Below are 24069 nucleotides of genomic sequence, written 5' to 3'. Positions count from 1 at the left end.
ATCCCAGGACTCCGGGATCACTACCTGAGCCGCAGGCAGTCTCTTAAACAACTGAGCCACCCAGGCGCCCCTAGTTGGAAACTATTAAATGTAATTCTTTAAGGGCGCCTGGGTGGCTCAGATGGTTAAGCATCTGCCTTCGGCTCAGGTCATGATCCCAGGGTCCTGGGATCGAGCCCCGCATCAGGCTCCCTGCTCCTTGGGAGCCTGCTTCTCCCTCTGCCTCTCTCTCTCTCTCTCTCTCGGTCTCTGTCTCTGTCTCTCATGAATAAATAAATAAATAATCTTAAAAAAAAAAAAAAGAAAACCCTGTGTACCTACTTTAAAAAAAAATGTAATTCTTTAAAATAATCTGGATTTGGAAAACTCTACCTTTCGACTAGTCACTTTGGAATTACCTAAAGTTTAGAGAATGTGAACAGAGCCATAGGTTTAACATGATTTTTAAGTAGTAAATACAAATAGATTCAAAATATCCAAGTTTTTATTGTAGTACTTTTATTTATAAATGGCTAATTGTAGGCATAAGAATCGAATTATAAAGTGATAGTTATGCCTGGATAACCAGACGTATAAATCTTAAAACCTTAAGATATTATTATTGCAATGATTGTGAAAGAGTAGGATGTATGTAGAAATTTATTTCTGGACTTCCTATCAAGGAATTAGATCTTTAAATAATCCTGAACAGGATGTTTATTTTCTGGGTTTCTGTGTAAACTCAATTAAGTAAAATTATTGGTTGCTTGTAATGTTCTAGGTAGTGTGATAAATGTGATACATTCAAAGTGCCTGCAAACAAGACCAGATGGGGAATAAAATGAGGAGGGTACAGGTGAGCAAAGAAGCAAAGAGACTCCATTCCCAGCTCCTGTTATAGTTCCCGGGATGTGATGGGGGCCCAGTAAATAACTGCTGAGTGACTGAAGGAATGAATGCAAAAGTGAATGAGCAGAAGTTCAACTGGTTGAGAGTGCAATGGTTCTTGCCAGCCATTACTTTATTCACCTGGTCATGCCTTATAAACACAAACCTGGAAAAAAAAATAAAAGCAACAACACACAAAAAAGTGACTAGGATACAGTACCTATATGCACAACAAGTTTCTAGTCTAGTAGGGAAGATAGGGATCTTAATAAATTATTCCACTGTATGATCACTGCAATGTAAATATACACAAGGAACAGGTATTTCCTAGAGAGTGGAACAATTTATAATTCAGGGCTGTTGGCTAGGGAAGTTTTACGGGAGGAAACTATATTTGAACTAAGGTTTAAAATGCTAACCAGGTAACTAGGAGTTGCCATACAGACAAGGAGGGAAGGACAGAAGATAGGCCAGGAAGTGGCCTTCCATGTGCAAAGGCATGAAACGTTATGGTATGTTCTGGGATAAAAGGAATTATTGGCATTGCTATCTGAGATATATCTTTTTAAATAACAATAAGAAAAGCTTCATATAATACAATCATTAATTTGACACTGTTTAAGAAAACAGTATGGGCGGGGGGCACCTGGGTGGCTCAGATGGTTGGGTGTGTCTGTCTTTGGCTCGGGTCGTGATCGAGCCCTGCATTGGGCTCCTGGCTCAGCAGGAAAGGAGAACCCTGCTTCTCTCTCTCCCTCTGCCTCTCCCCCTGCTCATGCTCTTTCTCTCTCTGTATCTGTGTGTCTCAAATGAATAATAATAAAAAAAAATCTTTAAAAAATAAAACAGTATGGGTGAGAATAGCCTATTTTTAAAAACGTCACTAGGATTACGTCTTATGAAAACATAGATTTTCTGGAATGGATTTGTTTGGATTTTTTGACATATGAGCAAATATATTTTTTACTGTGATTAGAAACAAGACTCAAAGAGTGTAGTTTTTATTATTTTTAAACCTGTAGGTGAGAGGGCAAGATACATTATGCTTTTCAAATCCTAGTTTTATTCTGTAGCAGCTGTGTGGCCATGGGAAAGTCACTAACCTCTGGAAGCATCTGTGAACTAAAAATGTCATTCACAGTTCCATCTTGCCCATGCCCCATCTGAAGAGACTACCCAGCTCACGGACTCTTTGTATTCTACTATGTGACATTTCAACTTCATTCATCTGCCTACTTACCCTTCTCTGCGGGAAACATTCCAATTATTCCTATGAGATATGGATGGGTAAGAGAGTGCATACCTGCATTATTCATCTCATACATAAACAAAAAGGGACACTGAAGGGGCAGGAAAGAGTCGCACAATATTTTCTCTCTTCCCAAATAGAATTAAAACATTTATATTAATCACCTCAGGCTGCCATCACAAAATACCATAGACTGAATGGTTTTAAACAACAGGAATTTATTTCCTCACAGTTCTGGAGGCTGGATGTCCGATATCAGGGTGCCAGGGAGCTCGCTTCCTGGCTTACAGATGGCTGTCTCCTCTCTCTGTCCTTCCTTGGTTTATAAACCAGTTAACCCCCTTGTGAGGTCCCCACCCTCAGGAACTAATCTCACCCTCATTAACCTCCCAAAGGCCCATCTCCAAACACCATCATGTGGGGAATTACAGCTTCAACATATGAATTTTAGGGGGACACAAACTTTCAAGTTCATATCAACATTTCTTTTGATTTTCATTGTAGAAGCTAATTCTTAGAGTAATCTAACAGCATCACGTAATTTGGGACTTGAGAGATAAAAATTAAACTAGAGTCCCATTGATATCTATCTTTGTGGTGTGGACAAATTATTTCACTTCTGAGCTTCACTTTTTGAATTTGTTAAGTGAACCATAGTGCTGAACTTTTATTTTGCTTCCATATATTTTGTATTTGCTATGTGCATTGCCCTCTGCTAGGATTTTTATTTTCATTACCTACTTAAATCCTCAAGATAACTCATGTATGACACATTTCATCCTCATTTACAGAGGAAGACACTGAAACTTGGAAAGGTTAAGTAATTTGACTGTCATTTGGCTAGTGAATGGATATGAACCCAAACAAAGCTGATTCCAAAGCCTGTGTCTCTAACCACTGTACTTATGACCACCACATTTTTAAAGACTGTGATGAAGACTAAAAGAGATAACATACATATAGTGAATTATGATCTTCTTGACAAAGCATCAGTACCTGACAAATGTCAGTTCCCTTTTCCCCTGCATTTTTTTCTGTTATTTAATTTAAGGGCCCTATAGAGTGGAAATGTGTTCATGAGCAATGTGTTTCACTACCAAAAAAAAAAAAAATCATACAAAGCAAAAAGATTTTAATGGACCATGGAAGTCATTTATATGAGATTTTAAAAATATGATTTCCCTTTGGTCTCTGAAACTGAGTTTAAATAAAGTCTTTAAGGATCTCAGAAATTAATTTTCTTTATGCCAAAGTTTTGATGAGCTGCCGAGTGATTTTCTAGAAAATATCAGTGACTTCTAAGTTATTCTCTCAGAGTGCTTGACTGTTACTCGGAGACACCCACAGACACTGGTAAAGCTAAGTCTTGTGGCTGCCAGATTCTCTGGGGGAGAGAAAGAGCTTTGCTACGTGAGATGCATTTAATATAAAATAGCTATGAAAGAATGAGAAAAGAATGTGTTGCTTCACTGACAGTTTGACTTTTCAGATTTTAAGTTTCTGTAGTAACTAAAAAGGAATGAAATATTAAAAGCTCTGAAATCTTTGTGAGGCAGCCATCTTTATATTCCTTCTAAATTAAAATAGAGCTATGTCCATGTAATAAAACATAGCTTAGCCCTTATTGCTCTGTGAGGGACTACTGTGTTTCTCATTTGACTCAAGATGTACAGTCACACATTAAGTAAAAGAACTGCAATTTTTTTTTTGTTTGTTTACTTGTAAGAACGCAGTGTTACATGAGTTATAACAGAGAATGACTTCTCTTTGTCCTACCAGGGTTCATCAACTCCATGGTTTAGCTGTGACCAAGATCAAGATTTGGAATGAAAATATATTTAAATATGCTACCAAAGCAGTTTTATCTCAGATATTGGCTTAGAAATCTTAGGAGCCCAAGGAGAATAATAAGGTGACTTTGCATGTTGGTTTTATGTAGCTTTGATCATGCCTGGTAGCAAAATGTGAACAGGTAAGTTGATTAAGCCAGTTTTATACCCTTTATAAGTCTTCTCTGTAAAGCCCTTAGCCAACAATAGCAGACTTCATATTGAGAGGCAGACTGAAGCTGTAGGGACTTACATTTTATCTCATGCAAATACACCTACAAGTTAAATTAAAAGTCATTATAATTTTAGTATAGAAAGTAGAAGACAGAAAAAAAACTCTTATGGAGCCCTTAGGATGTACAGTTGGGAATTATTTGAAAACTCTCTTGTCTAAAGAAAATTGTCAATCCAGTTTCCTCTAAGAAGACTCCGGCTTATGTCCAGCAGCCTACAGTGAGATTTTAGCATCAGCTAAAATCTCACTGTACTTTGAACATTTTGACTTTGGGTAGTTTGTAGCACTCCCAGGACTGATTTGAGCATGAACAGTGGGACCAAAGAGGAGGTCTAATCTGTCCAACAGTCATTTCAACAGTTGTAAAAGTTTTCTAAGGATTCGGACCAAAGGCCAGTGCACTAAATTCCAAAGAAAATGTTTCATTTCTTGGAAACAAGTCATTAAATCAAAAGTGATAAGCCACCAGGAAGTCAGAGACTTTTTTCAGAACATTTGCTGAATGATTTCACCTCTGGCAGTCACTTGTACAAGATTTGAACATAAAATTCATTGATGAAGTAAGAATGTACTGAGAATCCACCATATATTGAGTCAGGTTCTTTGTTAGCATAAAAGCTGGATATATTGGTTTGGCTATTATTGTGGTAGTTAAAAGATACTCCTGAGAAATTTGATATTTTCTTAAGACTGGTAGAGGGCTAAAATATACAACAGTTACTTTTTTTTTTTTTTTTTTTTTTTACCATGTGTTAGGCACAGGATTAAACCTACAATTTGGATTGCTTCTCAGTGAGAAATACCATAGTACAAGGTATCATAAATTAGACTTTTCTGAGTTTATCTCACGTAATGCTTGCTACAGACCCAAAGAAGTAAGTATTATTTCAAATTAATCGGTAAAGGAACGAGCTGAAGAGCTCAAGATACATACTCATGGTTACACAATTGATCTTTCTGGAGACAGGTTTCTAATTCTAGGGCCATTTTCTTAATAACTCTCCTATGCTTTGTGATTAGGGGTAGTTTCAGAATTCAGTGAGAACAAAGGTGTTTATAATGTTCTCAAAATAAATTCTTCGGTTTCTGTTTAGGATTTTTTGACAGTACAAAGAATTTCCTTGTCTTTCACACACTAGTGTTTTCTTTTTTTGTCATTCACTTTTCTCCAAGGGAGAAATATATTGTTAATATATCCAAGCTTGTATCATTGGTTGGGTCACAATTAAAAATAGGTAAGATTACTGTAACTTTAAAATCATGGAGACCTATATTCCCTTTCTCTTTAGGGCTTCCAGTTTCAGGCACCAAGACCAAGATGGCCAATTGCTTGCCATTCCTGCTTGGATTCCATATGGCAGAACTGACAAACCAAGTTAAGGACACTGTTAAGGCCTGGTCACCTTGCTTGCTCTATGTAGGCATTCCTGAGAATATTCTTCCTTATTTATATAGGAAGCGGGAGTGTTGAAAGGCAAGAATTGGAGACCAAGGCTTGTATTCTGAATCAACTTTTAATGCATTTGGAATATTAGTTGCTTGCACAGATGTTAGCTGTTATTAAATGGTAATTTGACTTAAGTTCTGTTTTGGTTCCTTATGTAAGGCTCCCTTGGAAACCTCTTGTGTGAAGATGGGAATGGCTTGGGTTGGCAATGGATTGGGATATCTCTTGGATTCAAGGTAGCAATGACTTCAAAATGCTATCATAACTTCATCCAAAATGATACTGACCCTTTGTCTGGAATGCATTGAAAAGTATTTTCAAAATTTATGATTTGTCTTTTTAAACTTTCTTTAGAATATCTTTCACCATAAGGGGAACTTTCTTGCACTATTGGTGGGAATGCAAACTGGTGCAGCCACTCTGAAAACAGTTTGGAGGTTCCTCAAAAAGTTAAAAATAGAACTACCCTACAACCCAGCAATTGCACTACTAGGTATTTAACCAAAGGATACACAAATACAGATTTGAAGGGGTTCATGCACCCTGATGTTTACAGCAGCATTATCAACAATAGCCAAACTATGGAGAGAGCCCAAATATTCATCAACTGATGAATGGATAAAGAAGATGTGGTACAAGTATATAATGAAATATTACTGAGCCATCAAAAAATGAAACTTTGCCATTTGGAACGACCTGGATGGAGTTAGAATGTATTATGCTAAGCAAAATAAGTCAGTCAGAGAAAGATGACTACTGTATGATTTCACTCATGGGTGGAATTTAAGAAACAAAACAGATGAACATAGGGGAAAGAAAAAAAAAACAGAGAGAGAGAGACAGAGAGAGAGAGAGGAAAACAAACCATAAGAGACTGTTAACAATAGAGAACAAACTGAGGGTTGATGGAGGGAGGTGGGTGGGAGATGGGCTAGATGGGTGATGGGTATTAAAGAGGACACTTGTTGCGATGAGCACTGGGTATTGTATGTAAGTGATGAATCCCTGAATTCTACTCCTGAAGCCAATATTGTATTGTATGTTAACTAACTAGAATTTAAATAAAAATAAAAACAAATAAAGGTGAAATATCCACTTGAAAAAAAAGAATATTTGCCTTAGAGAAACTTCATGTGGGATGGTAGTTAAATTTGTTAGTCTTTTCCTATATTTTTTCTGACTTTGGTAATATGTTAAGAAAGGCCTCTTCCACTATAAAACTTAAAAAATATATTCGATATTATTATTTTTAAAAGCTTCTAAAGAAAATTAATCATTGCTCTGTCTGGCATTTATTTTTACATGGTATATGGTAGGGACCTAACTTAATTGTTATCTTCCCCTTCACCCAATATTTAGGCATTTTGTTCCAATGCATTGATTAATATTACTAATTTTGAAATTCCAACTATAATACATCTGTAACTTGCCTTTTATTTTTTAAAAAAATATTTTATTTATTTGACAGAGAGAGACACAGTGAGAGAGGGAACACAAGCAGGGGGAGTGGGAGAGGGAGAAGCAGGCCTCCTGCCAAGCAGGGAGCCCGAAGCAGGGCTCGATCCCAGGACCCTGGGATCATGACCTGAGCTGAAGGCAGTCGCTTAATGACTGAGCCACCCAGGCGCCCCAAACATATTCTTATACACTCGAACATAATTTGTTCGCTTTAAGCAATCATATTTCTTTAAAAAATTTTGTGCAAAATGTGCATATGCTCCTTTTTAACCATCGTAAATAGTAATGTGTGATGTATAATTGAGCATATTTACCTCTTCCTTATTGATTCTCAAATGTGCATGTTTTCTACAGTCACACTGACCACACTAGCCTTTTGTATTGAGAGATATTCTAAGAGATGAATTAAAGGAAACTTTCCTGTGAACTCGGGGAAGTGAGATCCCAGTGCTACCTTCACGTAGCACAGATAATGCCAAGTCAATGATAGTAGGTCTAAAGCAATTCAGCAGTTGATAGATAAGCAAACAGAGGCCTACTGAGAAAAACATAAAAAGCCATGCATAAAATTCAGATGAACCATATAATAAATATAATTATGGTATCCACAATGATTTAAAGATGTCTGATGTTACAGGTCGTAGGTTAGGCATCATTTAAGTTCTTAAAATAACCACAATACCATTTTCATTTTTTTATGAGAGAAAACTGAGGTTCAGAGAATTCAAATAACTTATTTCATACAATCATCAGTGGTGCAGCTGGGAGCTGGGATTTATACCTAGATTGGTGCAATCTAAAGTCTGGGCTAATTTTTCGGTTTGCTAACTCATCCCTTCTTTCCTTTTACATCTATGCCCAGTGACTAAGGATAGCAAGCTGAATACGGTAATCAAAGAAATGTCTTCCACTGAGAATATCTATGCTCAAAGACTGCCAATCCTATCAATTAAGCTTTGTCTTTCTGCTACATTGCAGGAAAGTCACAGAGAAGAGATATTTGCTGAGTGACTATTTCTGTTTAACAAAGATGGAGTTATAGATGAAAGATTTTTGCAACTATTTTAAAGACATTTTTATACAACGACATATACTTATCTATAATTATACCTATCCTAATGATTTTGCCATATATTTGCAGTTTATAAACTGTCACCTTCTGCAGGTGGACACCCTCCTTTAAAATTTAATAAAATAGAAATATTTTAGAGTAACAACTTCATTTAAAGGAACAGTTTGAAATGTGTTGGGTATGGCTTCTGGGCTCACTTAATTTATAGGTAGCCTGTTTCAATTTTCTTTAGCTTGCACCCTCATGGTTTAACTAAATTAAATAAGCTTTAAAAACTGAAAAGAGTGAGGGGGGGCTATTTACTGGTAAGAATGGAAAAAAGTAGAACTAGCCCCAATTGCCCTCATCCTAATTTCTTGCTTTAGGCCCCACAGGTAAAAGAGGTAGCTAGAGATGGAGGTGATGATTTTGTCTCTCTTGGACCTATGCCGATTTTGGGTCCTTATCTTAGGTTGCTTGGTTTGATTTTGTTACGGAAATTCAGAGGTGTGAGTTGGATCTTAAATAATCTAAACAAGAAAGCTATGCACTGTGACCACTTCTCCTTTCTTTGATTATGCTTCTTCTTTCCCAAATGGTATCCATCAAAATAGGGCTAGGTTTTAACTAAACTCTTTCCCAACACTATCACATCAGAAATGGCAGGCGGGGTGGAGTGGCTTGATGTTTTGCCTTACCTGTGCATTTAATACTTGGCAATTTTTTCTATCTATCTATCTATCTATCTATCTATCTATCTATCTATCTGTCTGTCTGTCTATCTATCTATCTATCTATCATCTATCTATCTATCTATCTATCTATTTTTTATCAGGGCTTGAACTCACAACCATGAGCTTGAGACCTGAGCTGAGATCAAGAGTCAGACTTAACTGACTGAGCAACCAGGCGCCCCAATTCTTGGCAATTGTAGAAATTAAGACATGCCTTTAGCTAGACTGCAATAACTAGTAAAAAATTATGTCCAATACATTAATCACATAAAATCTAAACATAATTACTGTTTTAAGCCCTAAATAAAACCTTAGTTTGTAATTTCTACTTTTTAAAGGAGAATAAATTATATTTGAATGTTATTAAAGTAACAATATATTGGAAAAATGTCTAAAACTTTACTTTTTATCCCAATTTACATTAAACATTCACAATCAGCGCTTTAAGAAATAACCTCTGTAAAATGAAAGACATATCATGCAGGAAGAATTAATGGCTTTTATTGGGAGGGGATGATCCTTTACAAAAATCAAGCAAATCCAATGGACTCTTCAGACAATGAATAAGGAGATGAAGTGATAGTACTATCCTATACTAGACCAAAAAAAGATGAAAAATGTAAGTATCATTTGTTGCAAACTATTCTCAATATTTGGCTTTTCAGAAAAAAGAAAATTGCAGCCCAGAGCCAACACATTTCATCATTTGAGTTTCATTATAAAAATGACAAAAACTTACTGGCTTGGAAATATTAAAGGCAACATGATGGGATGTAGGATCCTGTTAATAGCTGTCAAATCTAGAGAAATTTCAAGCAAGGGAAAGGGGAGGTGCCAAATGGAAAGTCTCTGAGGCTCTTAAAAAATAAAGTATTTTACAAAACAGTTTCCCAGTGGTTCTCTCTGGGGCAAAACCTATTCAACATTTGGAACATTTTCCACTCACCTTGTGAGGCCTGGAATTATTATACCTTACAAAAAGCCTTGCTGCACTACCAATGGCAGTTAGGGTATGACTGATAAAGAAGAGGGGACCCAAAATGACAATGCTTATAAATCTATGCTTTGTTTCAATAAAAGCATACAATAGAGCAACGTTATTAAAGGACGAATATACATACTTGCCAAAGGCTGTCTGCCAGCAAGGGGTACAGAGAAACCAGATGTGACTTCTAATTGCCTTCCCTCTGTAAGGGCCATATTGGAAACACTTCCTCTCGGACCAGGAAGCACAGACGTGTGCACAGAATATCTTGGAACCGAGGAGCTCCAAATGGAGGCTTAGCCACGGTTTCTCATAACCTGTTGGTCAGGTAGGCATATTCTTCTTCTATAACCAGCCCTAAGAACAAAACATCCCACACCCACTGCTTGGCTGCAGGGGTCTTGCCAAGATCAGTTGTAAATCACCAATTTCACTTTTATCAATAAACAAAGCTGACAAGATGGCATGAATGGCCCTGAAACTCCTCAGACTTGTGGTTACAAAGCAACACTATTAATCAACATGTTTCACGCCTCGGTCAGTGATTGTGGCTTGCAGGTATTTTAAGCAGAACAATTCAGGTCAATTCCAGCCTTGCTGGGGCTTGAACCCTTGCAAATAGCTACAGACTTACTTGCCCACAGGAACATTCCAGAAAATCATAGTAAAATGTTGATTTCTTGCTAGATAAATGGAATGTTCTTATTTCACTAGATTTACATTAGGATTTCCAATATCCTAATTGAATAAAACAACTGTTTTTAGAGTTGTATTATGGAAGGGATATCATTTTTGTCTTTTAACATCAAAGGTAAGCTAAATCTTGAAGTTCTTTTAGAAAATAGCATCATTTTAATGCTGTGAAATGTATACATTGTTATTCTTTAGGAGGCTCATACTCTTTCAGACAGTACCTAGCAGAATCTTGATAACTTAAGTGAAGGCGAATATATTACTAGTTTGTTCATTTGGGTACTGTGCCCATTACAAATTTATTGCCTTTTAGCTCCACATTTACCCTTCATTGCCCTGTTTATAATACTGGAACATTTCTTTCTCACCAGCTGGCACAATGCTAATCTTTGTTACTAAAAGTCTCTGGAGGGACACTGGAGGAGGAAGGGGCTTCTCTCCCTGGGTCTGGTGTGCTTTGCTGGCATGCAGGACATCCTGTGGAGATATCTGTATCTCCTTGAGTTCAGCAGGTAGTTTTGTGAGTTTTATGGACACTACAGCTGGCTTCCTGGAAGGAAGGTCAGAGGCACTCAGCTTTTGGGCAAGTTCTGTGGCTGCCATAGCTAGCTTCTACAGGGCAAGTTCCGAGGGCACTCCAGTTGGCTTCCTGGAGCCCTCCTAGTGATGGCCTTTTGGTGAGTTCTCTGTGGTGGCTTCCCAGTAGCTTCTGATAATGCCAACTGGTGTGCCAACTGGTTTTTCAGCAAGTTCAACAGCAACTCTAACATGTAGCTTCTGGATAATTTTGTGGTTACTCCGGCAGATGGTTCTGTTTCTAACCCTGGTCTGCTGAGTTTGAACAAGCTCTAGCCCAGGACATGCAGAACTATTCTCTGTTATCCAGTGGGCTGCAACCTTACCTTCTTCAATGAGGGCTGAATCCCACCCTAAGGAGGAACTTCACTCCTTTATTTCCAAGTTTATTCCTTTCTTGGGTATCTTCTCTCAGCCCTAGAGTTCCCTTTATTTGCTCTTAATTTCTTGTAAAAGGTTAGTAGTTCCTTATATTAAAATTTCCTTGTTCGAAAAATTACCATGTGGCTTCTGGCACATGTATGCACAACTGATACAGAGATAGAGAGAAAGACTGACATGACTGGTAGTAGCTTGGGACGTTTTATGGCTCTCATGAGGTCAAGGAGCCCCATTAAAAATGGCAGTGAGCTACTTCAGCTGAACTTAACTCAAAGAACTACATCTTAGCCCCAAATCATATAATTAATAGGAAAAAAATCTCTTTAGAATGTTTCAAAGTCTTCCAATTTTACCCCCTCTTCACAATGTAAACCTTCATATGGATTGATATGGGGTGGAAGCGGGACGTTAACCAGTGAGTTAAAAGGAGTCGTTCACTCTCTCTCTGTCTCTCTCTCTCTGTATGTTCTTGAATAACCAAGGGTACCTGGCCATGTATGTAACCTGGATCTTCTTTCACTTCCAGCATCACTAGGTCAGGTGAGTACCAAAATTATGGAAATCTTTAATATCCTCTGGAGGAAAGGTGAAAGCTTTGTAAGAAAATAAGAGAAACCAGATTATCACTGGGTAATCCTAACTGAAAAGAGAAGAGAGCGGGCTTTAGCACTGCTTAGAATAAAACAGTGAAGATGGAAAGCTTTTTCCTGAATAGCAATGGGAGATAGAATTTTAGTCAGATCAATTTGACAGTTTTGATCCAATTGATGAGTCTCCCTTCAAAGACTTTGCACCACGATGAAATGTAGTTATGAGGAAGGAAGAAATGGATACATAGACTTGATCAATGTCTCAGATAGCCAGGATCGAAACAACAGCCTCAAACAGTGAGCCTGGCGGATACCTAAATGGCTTCTCTGGTGAGGAGGGCCTATATGACACCTCCATCATGACTGGTGTCATATAGGACACCAGTGACTCTGCCTCCTGCAGGTCAAACATACATTCTTCACCCAGATTTTTGTCGTTGACACTTAACACTACCAAACAGGACTTCTCAGGCTGCTGCTTCTGACCATCAAAAGGGAAGAGTTCTGAGGCCAAAACTATGCAGAAATAATTACTCCTAATTACTGGAACATTAAAGTGCAGTTGTGATGCATTGTTAGGGTTTTCCCAAGAGCCTAATTTTACTCATTTTTTCCCCCTCTGGAGAAAGAGCCATCAGGGAGTCAGCCATCAGCAAACCATTAAGAACAGAGTCCCCAAAGAAACACTGGAGGCAGACTGGAGAAGAGAAAAAAAATTCTTATCCTATACTCATCACAAAATGAGGCATCTATTGTCAGGATATTTTGCCTAATTAGGAGAGTGAAACCATCCATAATATAGTCTTCTGCCCCCACTCCCTTTGCCTTTTGTTCTTTTCTCCTTCTCAGGGATTGAGATGAAATGCAATTTTCTTTTCTCTGAGGAACCCCCACAGGCCCGCACCTTGGATTTCACCATTGCCCAGCGATCTGGCTATTGGTGGTCATGCTTATCTACAATGTCTTCATTATTTTCATGCTGTCTAGCTTTTTCATTTGTTTGCTTATTTTTACATGTGTCTACATCTTGAAGAAAAGAGTTTATCTGATGCTGCAGTTTCCGCTCTTGTCTTCCACTAGCAGAATTTCCCAATGATCATGCTGCTGGACCCTGCTGTCTGGCAGAAAAAATCTAATCACCACTTATTTTTGATGGATGGGGGAATAGAAAGTCAGTTTCATGCTCAGATTTCCAATGTTTCTTCTGCTGAGGAGTCAGAGTTGCCTGCATTCACCAAGCAGGGATTAGTTAGGCTCTGTACTCAGTTCCATCCTAAGTTTGTAGACACCACCCAGGCAGAGAATGGAAGAACCAGGCAGGAGATGGAAGATTAGCTGCCTGCTCAGATGCTGGGCTGGGGAATCAGGGCTGGAGGCTTTCTTCTGTGGGGCAGGAAGAGGGAGTGAAAACCAAGTTCCCTAGTCACACCATTGTCAACAGTGTGATTTTCCCATTGTGTTTGATTGGATTTGGGCAGGAATTTCCAAAAACAAAGGTTTTCTGTTATCAGGTAATCCTTTTCCAGGTCCTTGGGCTAGGGGAATAGTTTTTTCTTGTAGCCTTTTTTTTGTGGGGGGGGGGATGTGCAGACGTTGTGCCTTTTGGTTGTTTTGGGTTGGAGGGTTCTAGAGTGCTCTGTTAGGGATGTATGAAGATAATAAAGAAGTTTAGAGGATCATTTCCTCAAGTCCTGAAGTCCCTAGGCAGTTTGTCTTCTTTCCACCTTCAGAGTCTCCCTATATTTGTTTGTTCTGTTGTATCTATGGGTTTTAGTTGTAAGAGAGAAGACCCAGAAGGAATGGCACTACTCTGTCTTTGCTGCAAACAGAAGTCTTCATTCACTTTAATTCTACTGAAGTTGAGATCACTGTATATTACGGTTTTCCAGGGACACTCTGATCTACTTTTATTTTCCTGGCACAGGTTGTGAGTGATTGACTCTCCAAAATATCCCATTTTGGAAATAAATTATACCATCACTCTAATATACTGCTCATCTCTTTCCTCATTTTCTCCAGAAAGTATAAACAATCTTTATTTCAAATATCACTTCAAATATATTCTTCATTTTTTTAAGATTTTATTTATTTATTTGAGAGAGAGAATGAGATAGAGAGAGAGCATGAGAGGGGGGAGGGTCAGAGGGAGAAGCAGACTCCCTGCTGAGCAGGGAGTCCGATGCAGGACTCGATCCTGGGACTCCGGGATCATGACCTGAGCCGAAAGCAGTTGCTTAACCAACATTCTTCATAAATGACTTTTAACAAAGTTTCAGTGTTATATCTCCCATACAGATGTTTCCACCTAGACATTTCACTGTCTTATGATACTTTTATCTTTTCTTCAAATGTGTATTCCTTTTGGACCTCCCTATTCTGTGAACGCTGTACTACTGTCTCAGTTATGGGAGTTTGGAATCATTTTTAACTCTTTCCTCACCGCCACCTCCAACTCCAATCAGCCTGCAAGTACTATTGATTCATTCTTGGGAATAGCTTAAGCATCCTTGTTCTGATTTCTTCTTCTTCAATCATTTTTACACATTATTTTAGATTATGATATTAAAATGATCCTCTCGTATTGTTAAATTTTCAGTGGGCTAAACTCTTTAAGGATAATTTATTTATTTTTTATTTTTATTTTTTTGCCCAATGGGAAATCCAAAATTTACTGCAAGAATTTATACGATAAAAAGATGAAAAGGAGCAGGTTGCCTTTTATAACCTTGCAGCATCGGTTCTGAATTAACTCTAATATCTACTAAGATGCAGCAATTGTAGGACCTTCGTGGCCTTACTCTTGAGACAAATAATAGTTATTATACTTGGTGATTCCACTCAAATTGTAGTTATTCCTGGAAATCCCACTCAATTTTAACTTGGTACTCTCTACAATCTCAGGGGATCACAAAATATAAGAGCAAAAAGGTGTGCTTCTCCTTAGCTGTAAGGACATTTCTTAACCTCTGTTTGTTACCTGCCTTTCCAAGATTAATTCCTTCTGTTCTCTAATACGAACTTGTTCCAGCCAGATCCATTGTCTTCTTAGATTACATAATAGTAAATTAATCAGAACATTTCAGTAGCAAAACCCAGAATTCCAATTTAAAATTTGCAAAGGGGAAAGCAAGGAAATTTAATAGATCATATGATGAAAAAAATCAAGGGTAACTTTTCAGGCACAGATGGATCCAGGTCTTCAAGTGATTAAAAAAATCTTCTCTGTTTTGGCTCTGCTTTCTTCCTTGTGGGTTTTGTTTATACTCCCTCTTCAAGGAGAACACTGGTCACCAGGCATTTATATACTCCTAGCTTAGCAATTCCTACAGAAGGAGAATTCCTTCTTTTCAATAGTTTTAGCAACAATCCCATGATTCCCATGTTATAGAATGAACTTGGTCATGGTTATTTCAGGAACTGGAGGTGAAGTGACCCCAAACCAGCCTGAATCACATGATCTGGAAGCAGCAGAGAATGGATCCCTCCCAAAAAAGGAGGTTCTAGGATCAGATAAGGCAGAAAGTAAAACAACAGATTTTCACTACCAATAATAGTTTGTAGGTTCCTATAGGCATGGACTTTGTCTTAAAGAGTCCTCTTTTTCCAGCAGGTAAGTATTACCTATGCTTCCCTCTTAAACTGCGCTTCCTCTTAAAATGCCTCTCTATTCTTTTATATTTCAAATTTGCACTTGAATCTTGCCTTCCTTACATTGCATTTTCTTTCTTCTTTTTTTTTTTTTAAAAGATTTTATTTATTTATTTGACAGAGACAGACACAGCAAGAGAAGGAACACAAGCAGGGGGGCAGTGGGAGAGGGAGAAGCAGGCCCCCCATGGAGCAGGGAGCCCGATGTGGGGCTCAATCCCAGGACCCTGGGATCATGACCGGAGCTAAAGGCAGACGCTTAACGACTGAGCCACCCAGGTTCCCCTTACATTGCATTTTCTAACCACCGCAGCTATTACCAAGTGCTTAAAACTTTTTTTCTGCTTTAACACCCTTGAAATTGTAGGCTGAATTTTATTATTATTTATGTTTCACATATGTGTGTCATTTTTTAGCAATTACATTTAAAAAGAACTTAAAGGTAGAGAATGATCTTATTCTCAAATGATATTTTCCATGGTATTTAGTGTTTTGTTTTTCAATTTGGATGCAATCAAACACATATGAAAGTGAAGCCGTGATTACATGCAGTCAACACAATGAAGTTTATTTTATAGTGATTAAAGATAAAGAGTCATAGATACTAAATTATTTTACAAATATTATAGTATCAAAACCATAAAGCAAAATCAATTTAAAATATAAGAAGTGGACAAATGCAAAATTGTTCCTGGAAGTTTTAACACTTCTGTTAAAGTTTCAAGTAAATTTGTACATTACAATAAAGTTGATTACTTGATAAATTCCTAATATTTGCTCTGCAGAGAATATGCTTTTTTTACCATTATCTGTATAATAGCTGTCATATTTTTGACTCTGATGTATTTATCTAACATCTTTTTAAGGAACACTTATCTCTATTTGGATCACCATTCTCTAACTTCCATAATTGTTATCTTTCCTGTCATAAGTTTTTTAAAATTTTTATTTATTTATTTTGAGAGAGAGACAGAGAGAACGTGTGCATGTATGGGGGTGCTGGGGGGTGGGGCAGAGGGAGAGAGAGAATCTCAATCAGGTTCCACTCCCAGCATGGAATGCGGGGCTCCATCTCACAGCCCTGAGATCACGACCTGAGCTGAAACCAAGAGTCTGACGCTTAACCTACTGAGCCACCCAGGTGCCCCTCTTGCCATACATTTTTTGAATTGTGTTCTGAACACAAAACAGATATTCTTTGTCTATACCCTGAGCCCTATGTCCTCTCTTATTTATTATATAAGTCTTTCTTTCTTATTCATCTCTCCAATAATTAAGAATGCAGATATTTATGTAAACACATGAACTGTAGAGATTGTGTCCCTTCCACTGAATAAAATAGGGATAAACCCACAATAAAGCAATGAGTGCAATATATTTGTATAATGGAAATTAATTTATTTATTTTAGAGAGAGAGAGTGGTAGGGAGGAGCAGAGGGAGTAGGAGAGAGAGAATCCCCAAGGAGGCTCCAGCTGAGTGCAGAGCCTGACTCGGGGCTCCATCTCACCACCCTGAGGCTGAGCCAAAACCAAGAGTCAGATGCTTAACTGACTGTGCCACCCAGGCACCCCTATAATGGAAATTCTTAAGCTATAGCTTTGGACATAAACACAAGAGTAGCACAGTGCAAAACAAATTAAGATTATGTATTTCTTTTTCCCCCTAAATCTTTGAATTGCTGCCTTGGTATATGAATTTGTTATTACAAAAACTTATACTGTGTTTAAATACACTAAACGTTTAATTATTTGAAAGTTCACAATTACACACAGAGTGTTGCTATAGTCTTTACTACCATAGTGCTTCAATGTTGGCCAATCATGAATTTTGGAGTTGGCTAACCTATTCAAACAAGTATTTTCTACTGGTAGTTGACGATGAGAAAAGGGCACAGATAAAAGAAGCCATAAAAGGAGCCAAAAGGATTCTCTACGAGTCACTGTGTTCCTCAAAGAGTGTGTGGTATATTACACAGACCTCCTTGAATACTGGATATATGCTCTTTAATCCATATATTCAAGTTATTTTGTGAGAAATACAGTCATTTTAATGAGCAGAGTATTGAGATACACTTTCACAATCTCATTTGTCTTCAGAAACTTAAATCTTGATTCTATAAAAAAGTGCTAAATTGGGCTTATTTTTTATGAATAAGCTTACTTACCTTTTAATTAGCTGTGTCTCAATCCATGACATGTTTTTACGTCCATAGGGAATTAACAAAATCTAGAATAGTGTTTTATTCTTCTAGTTCTCCAGTTCTAATTAAAATGTCCTCATTCTTCAAGGGAAGTTTTTTCCTTCATTTTTTCTTAGGCAATGCAGCATATAAACTTGAAGCTACAGCCTATTAATAAATTATTGTTTAGCTGTTATTCTCACACCCCATATGCATCAAATTGGGAGTAAATCAGAAACTTTGCTGAACTTGGATTTTTCTTTATTAGTTTTCTCTTCACTCTGTTGGTCTGTTTTAAAACTGCAAGTTGACTCAGGTCTTTATTCCATTGCTCAAAAGCTGCGTTTTCGTTCTTTAAGTTTATGGAGCATCCTTGACCATGTAATTGTGAGCTGAGACAGCTCTATAGACCTTCTGTCTTGGTTCTGATGTGTTTTCCCCAGAGACCACTTCAAAAGTACTTTCTTAAGTAAGATCTCAAAGCCTCACCCAAAGCACCCCTGGGGCAACTTATTAAATCAGTGTCTAGAGAATGGATAAGGAAAATATTCAAATTTTATCATTGTCATGGCTTAAACTGCTGCATTAGATATCCAGTTACTATAGTTTCACCAAAAAGAAATCAGCCAAAGTCTCTATTTTTAGGCTTTTAAGTCTTAATAGGAAAGTCAGAACAAGATAACAGTGTGCAGACTTGGAATCTTGTCAAGCTTGTTCATAAGTTTTCTTAAATGGCAAACCAACAGATTTATTTGGGGATTTGTAATGACAAATTTTTCCCAGCATGTTTCTCATCCATTGGATTGTGCTTAAGTTTCAATTAGGAGAAGGCCATTTTTGAACTTTTTAATTGAAGCACACCAAACAATGCTAGAAAAAGTACAACACACAAATTGGAAATACATTACCAAGGGTGTATTATAATGAAAAATATTTTATTTCTTTAGAAGCATTTATACTGGTCTCTTTTGTGGGACAGTTTGCTTTTTACTGACAATATTGATTCAATGATTTGTACATGTTAAACATCTATTATAGCAAGAAACAATACTAATGCCATTATTAAGACTCTCAAAAAATAATAACCTTGAAATATCTATTTTCTAGCCTCCTCAAAATCTCCAGCTGCAATAAATGATGTTTAATAAAGGCAGGCTAATCTTACTAATTTTGAAGGTCAGCTATTTGCCAATGCCAGAGAAATTTAGTGAAATGCTTTTCATTAGTCCTTGAAAATTGAGAAAAATAAATACAACACATAGTAAGCTTACTCTCTATATATTAATTTAATCAAAAGGACTTTCATTTATTACTATGAAATTATTTTTACTTTTTTATTTTTGAAAAAACAAATGAAATTTTTTATGAAATAATAGTAATAGTATAATAATTCTTTTCTTAATTTGGCATAATAAAAAGTAGGTAATCTTATGTTATTTTTCTGAATTATTTTTAACAGCGTTATTGAGCTATAATTGACATACAATAAGAGCAGCAGTTTTTAATTCTGATGAGGTCATATTTACCTAATTTTTATTTTAAAAATTGTATTTTTGGTGTCATATCTATGAAATCTTTGTTGAACCCAAGCTCACGTAGATTTTCCTTGCATATTTTGTTCTAGAACTTTCATAGTTTTAGAATTTTGTTTAGTTTTAGCTCTATTTTGAATTCATTTTGGGGTAAGGTGTGAGGTGTGGATCAAAGTTCATGTATTTGCACATGGATATCCAATTGTTCCAGCAACATCTGTTGAAAAAGATAATCTTTTCTCTGCTGAATTACCTGTGCACTCTTGTTGAAGACCAGTAGTCTACATGTGTTTGAGTATATTTCTAGACCCTATATTCCCTTTCGTTGATCAATTCTTTTTCTGTTTTCACCCATACCGCATTGTCTTGATTAGTATGGCTCTATAATATAACTTGAAGTCAAATAGTGTTTTCCAACTTTGTTCTTTGCAAAGTTGTTTATACGGCTCTTGTTCTTTGCATTTCTATTTGAGTTTTAGAATTAGCTAGTAATTTTTTTAAAGCATTTTGAGATTTTGATTTGGAATTTGTTGATTCTTAACTCAATATGGGATAAACTGATATCTTCATAATTTTAAGTCTTCTGATTAGTGATCCATGAATACAGTATATCTCTATTATTTTTAAGTCTTCCCCTTTTACTCAACATTGTTTAATAGTCAGTATACAAGAATTTCACATATTTTGTCATATTTATCCTTAAAATTTCATATTTTAGTGGTTTTATATATATTTTATATATATAAATTTTATATATATTATATATATTTCATATTAAGTGGTGTTATATTGTTGATCATTTTCCAATTTCTATTATGTAGAAATACATTTATTTTTGCTTGTTGATCTTATATCCTACACTTCACTAAACTCTTTTTAATTAGTGAAATAACTTATTAATAACTAATGTTATTGATAGCATAGAAACACAAAGATACAAAAGGGTTGTTTATATCATAAATGTTAATTTAAAAATAAAGGATTGGGTGCCTCGGTGGCTCAGATGGTTTCGGCTCAGGTCATGATCCCAGGGTCCTGGGATCAAGTCCCGTGTCAGGCTCCCTGCTCCTTGGGAGCCTGCTTCTCCCTCTGCCTCTCTCTCTCTCTCTGTCTTTCATGAATAAATAAATAAAATCTTAAAAAAAAATAAAAATAAAGGATTTAAAGCAAATACAATTACATATTAACATTTATTTAATACAAATGCTGTTTAGGGGTGCCTGGGTGGCTCAGTCGTTAAGCGTCTGCCTTCGGCTCCGGTCATGATCCCAGCGTCCTGGGATCGAGCCCCGCATCGGGCTCCTTGCTCTGCAGAGAGTCTGCTTCCCCCTCTCCCACTCCCCCTGCTTTTGTTCCCTCTCTCACTGTGTCTCTCTCTGTCAAACAAATAAAAAATCTTAAAAAAAAAAAAATGATGGTTAATGGATTTTATTTTTTTTCAGTTTTTTAAATGTTTGACATGTTTTTATAAAAAGATTATGACATTAATTATAGGCTGTACTTTTTATCAAAATCAGCAATCCCTTTATCCAATTAGAATATTATGACTTAAATTACATTGTCTTTTGTACATAATTTTATTTTGAACTTTTCTGTTTTGTTATCTTTTAATTTATAAATAACATAGAGTTGTAAAATGACTTCAAAGTTTTCTTCTTTTTTTGGCTTTTTTTTTGTTTCAAGTTTTTATTTAAATTCTTATTTGTTCTGTTACTTTTTTGTAGATTCATCAGCTTTGTACATAGATAATCATGTTTTTAGTGATTAAAAACAGTTACAATCTACATGGCTTTTATTTCCTTTTCTTATTGTATTGCACTGGTTAGAATTGCGAGTACAATGTTGAATAATGTCATTAGAACAAACATTCCAACTTCTTAATCTTAAAGAGTCTGCAGTGGTTAAGTTTAAGTTTAAAACAATGCTTTTGTTCTGGGTTTCTATCTTTCTCATCTCTTCTTTATTTCTTTTTTCTTCTTTTTCTGCTTTTTTTTGTACTAAGTATTTTTTACAATTCCATTTTATCTCTATGTTTGGCTTTTTATTTATAATTCTGCTTTGTTATTTCAGTACTTGTTTTATGTTTATAGTACAATCTATCTCTAAGTGATATAATACAACTTCACAGATAATGTAAGAATCTTATGATAGTATACTTCTATTTCTCCTTTCCTGGACTTTACAACATTTTCATCATGCAGTCACTTTTACCTACTTAATTGAATATCCATCTTTGTAGTTTCATCAAAGATCTTTCTTTTGTCTTTGGGGATATTAATATTCTGAGAGTTCTGGTAGGAAGAATGGGGCATAAAAATAAAAGGTTTTCTTTTCTTTATCATCTTATAATTCAAGCATAAATAGATATAATTCAAGGCATATTGCTATTAGGAGGTATTCACTAAAAAGTACTGCTAGAGTTCAGAGAGAGATCAGAAAAGCTTTCATAATCAAGATTGCATTTGCTGTGGGCCCAGCTGTGGATGGGACACCAATAAATGCTTTTGAAATAGAGAATTACATGAAGCATGGATGGAGTGAGCACAGGCCTTAGAATCAAGCATGTTTATGATCCTAGTTACAGTAATTAATAACTATGTGATATTGGCCAAGTTCCTTAACCTCTCTGGGCTCATTTTACATATTTTTTTTAAATTGGGAAAATAATACCCATTTTTCAGAATTGCTGTGAAAAGTAATAATGATATATCTAAAGCATCTAGAATAGTATTGGTCACATATGCACTCAGGAGAGATTAGCATGTGTGTATGATGTCAGTTATGCTCTAGCAAGCTTAATTTTGATGCAACATATGGGATTATTTAGTGGTAGAACAGACCACAAAATGACACAAAAATGAAAAATAAATAGAAAATGGGTGAAGAATTAGAACCCTCAGAGGCAGTTTTAGTTTACTGTTGAGTTCTTGCTGAGTTCCAGGAACTATGCATGTAGCAGTCTGGGTCCTGTCAGGAGACTGAAAGCAGACAGTGGGATAAGCAGGAAAAACTTAATAAAAACAATGATTAAATATGAGAAAAGAGTAATTATGACATACGAGTAAACTCTATATGGTACACTGGAGCCGAAATAGAGTACTCAAGGAAGTACAGACTTGGAAGGGGTTCAGACCTTGTTGGAGAAGTTGTGATTTAGTCCACCAATTCACAGAGAAGTTGGCTGGTTTGGCTAGGCTGGGGTTGCTAGGCAGGCAGTAGGCAACACTACAGAATGCCAGTGGGGGAGCAGCTGGTCAGTGATTGGTGGCATAAGTGTCTTCACTTCTAATGGGGGGCAAAGTGGTCTTCAAAGCATATGGACCATGCGGGGGGTGTCTGGTGCCAGTTGGCACAAGAGGCCCTGAGATTATGTCAGTTGGAAGAGAGCTCTGCTTTCCATGTATTTTCTCAAGGCTGAGGCTATGAGGTCACAGAAGGACCATGTTTTAATCTATGGTTGGGGGAGTTTTCCATTGGATATCTTCATATCCACAACAAAGAACCTCAGCCCCTACTGAAAAAGGTAGGAGAGGCTCTTCCTCTTGCAATGTCCCTCAAGCACCTCTACATGAGCTTAACATCCTGTCCATTTAAAGGAGAAATACTTGGGAGGGCTCCACTGCTTATCACAGAACATATATTGAAGAGTACATTCTGAGCAGAAACGCAAAAAAATGATACTTGACACACTGCCGCATGGTGATTCAATGTTGAAGAAAACAGACTTTGCGCAGTCCTGAGCAGATTTCGGGTAAACAGCTATCCATATGAGTTGCTACCGTTTTTACTACTATGATGAAAAGGCAAAGCAAATGAAAATAATATCAATATAAATAAAAATTTCTTAGGGGGATATTTTTTTAATTCTAGAAAGTCATGATAATCTTTGAAGCTAAGACATTTTTTTAAAAGATCGCTTTTTTTTCTGGTTTAGATAACTTTCTAAATTATGGTAAAAAAAAAAAGACATTTCTTGCTCTGGGAGAAAAAACCTGGTTTTTCTTACGCTAAATTTCCAACTTGCCTAAAGGGCATGATGCTGATTAGATTTTAACCAGGATAGGCCTATTTTCTCCCTGGGTGAATCTTGTACTTCTCTGCATGCCCACATCATAAATCTAGGACTACTTTTTAATCTTTGGGTCATATCCTATTTTAAGATGTAAGTCAGAATGGTACTTTAAAACTGTTCAGATATTTGCTTGTTTAGATGTATCTTTCGGGGGTATGAAAATTAGGCTTTAAAACATTTCTGAGAAAGTTGTTCCAGGCTTATTAAACAAGTCCACTTAAAGACAGTCTGGTTTACAACCAGACTTCAAGTCTGAGCAAAGGCCTTCCTATTTTTAGGGTCCTTCACTCCGTTTCAGTGACAGGAATGGAAGGTGAGGGAAGCCCTGTAAGAGGATCAGGAGCTTGCTCCATGCAGAGGTGATTCCCAGAAGGCTGAACTGACTTGAGCAGTTTTGTATAAGTACTAGGACATGGCTGGGAGCCGGCTAGAGAGCTATTTGTTTCCATTTCAGGAACAGATCTTATATCTTGAAGCATGGGTTCTTTTTTCTGGTATATGTTAGGAATGATTTACAAGTATCAGGCATGATATAATGTTG

The 24069-nt window shown here is 36.6% G+C and overlaps 1 long non-coding RNA gene across 1 annotated transcript in view; it reads right to left on the bottom strand.

Annotated features, from left to right (window-relative positions):
- Positions 1-22739, bottom strand: part of LOC141369969 (uncharacterized) — a 220970-nt gene extending 198231 nt beyond the window's left edge. The window contains exon 1 of the long non-coding RNA XR_012373577.1: positions 22573-22739. This is a non-coding gene — a long non-coding RNA (uncharacterized lncRNA). The remainder of the gene's footprint in view (positions 1-22572) is intronic.
- Positions 22740-24069: the final 1330 nt, after the last annotated feature.

Source organism: Callorhinus ursinus, unplaced genomic scaffold (assembly GCF_003265705.2).
Source record: "Callorhinus ursinus isolate GAN/ISIS: 27379988/994484 unplaced genomic scaffold, GSC_fseal_2.0 scaffold24, whole genome shotgun sequence".
In the NCBI taxonomy this organism is placed as follows: Eukaryota; Metazoa; Chordata; class Mammalia; order Carnivora; family Otariidae; genus Callorhinus; species Callorhinus ursinus.
This window is presented reverse-complemented; position numbering and strand designations above follow the sequence as displayed.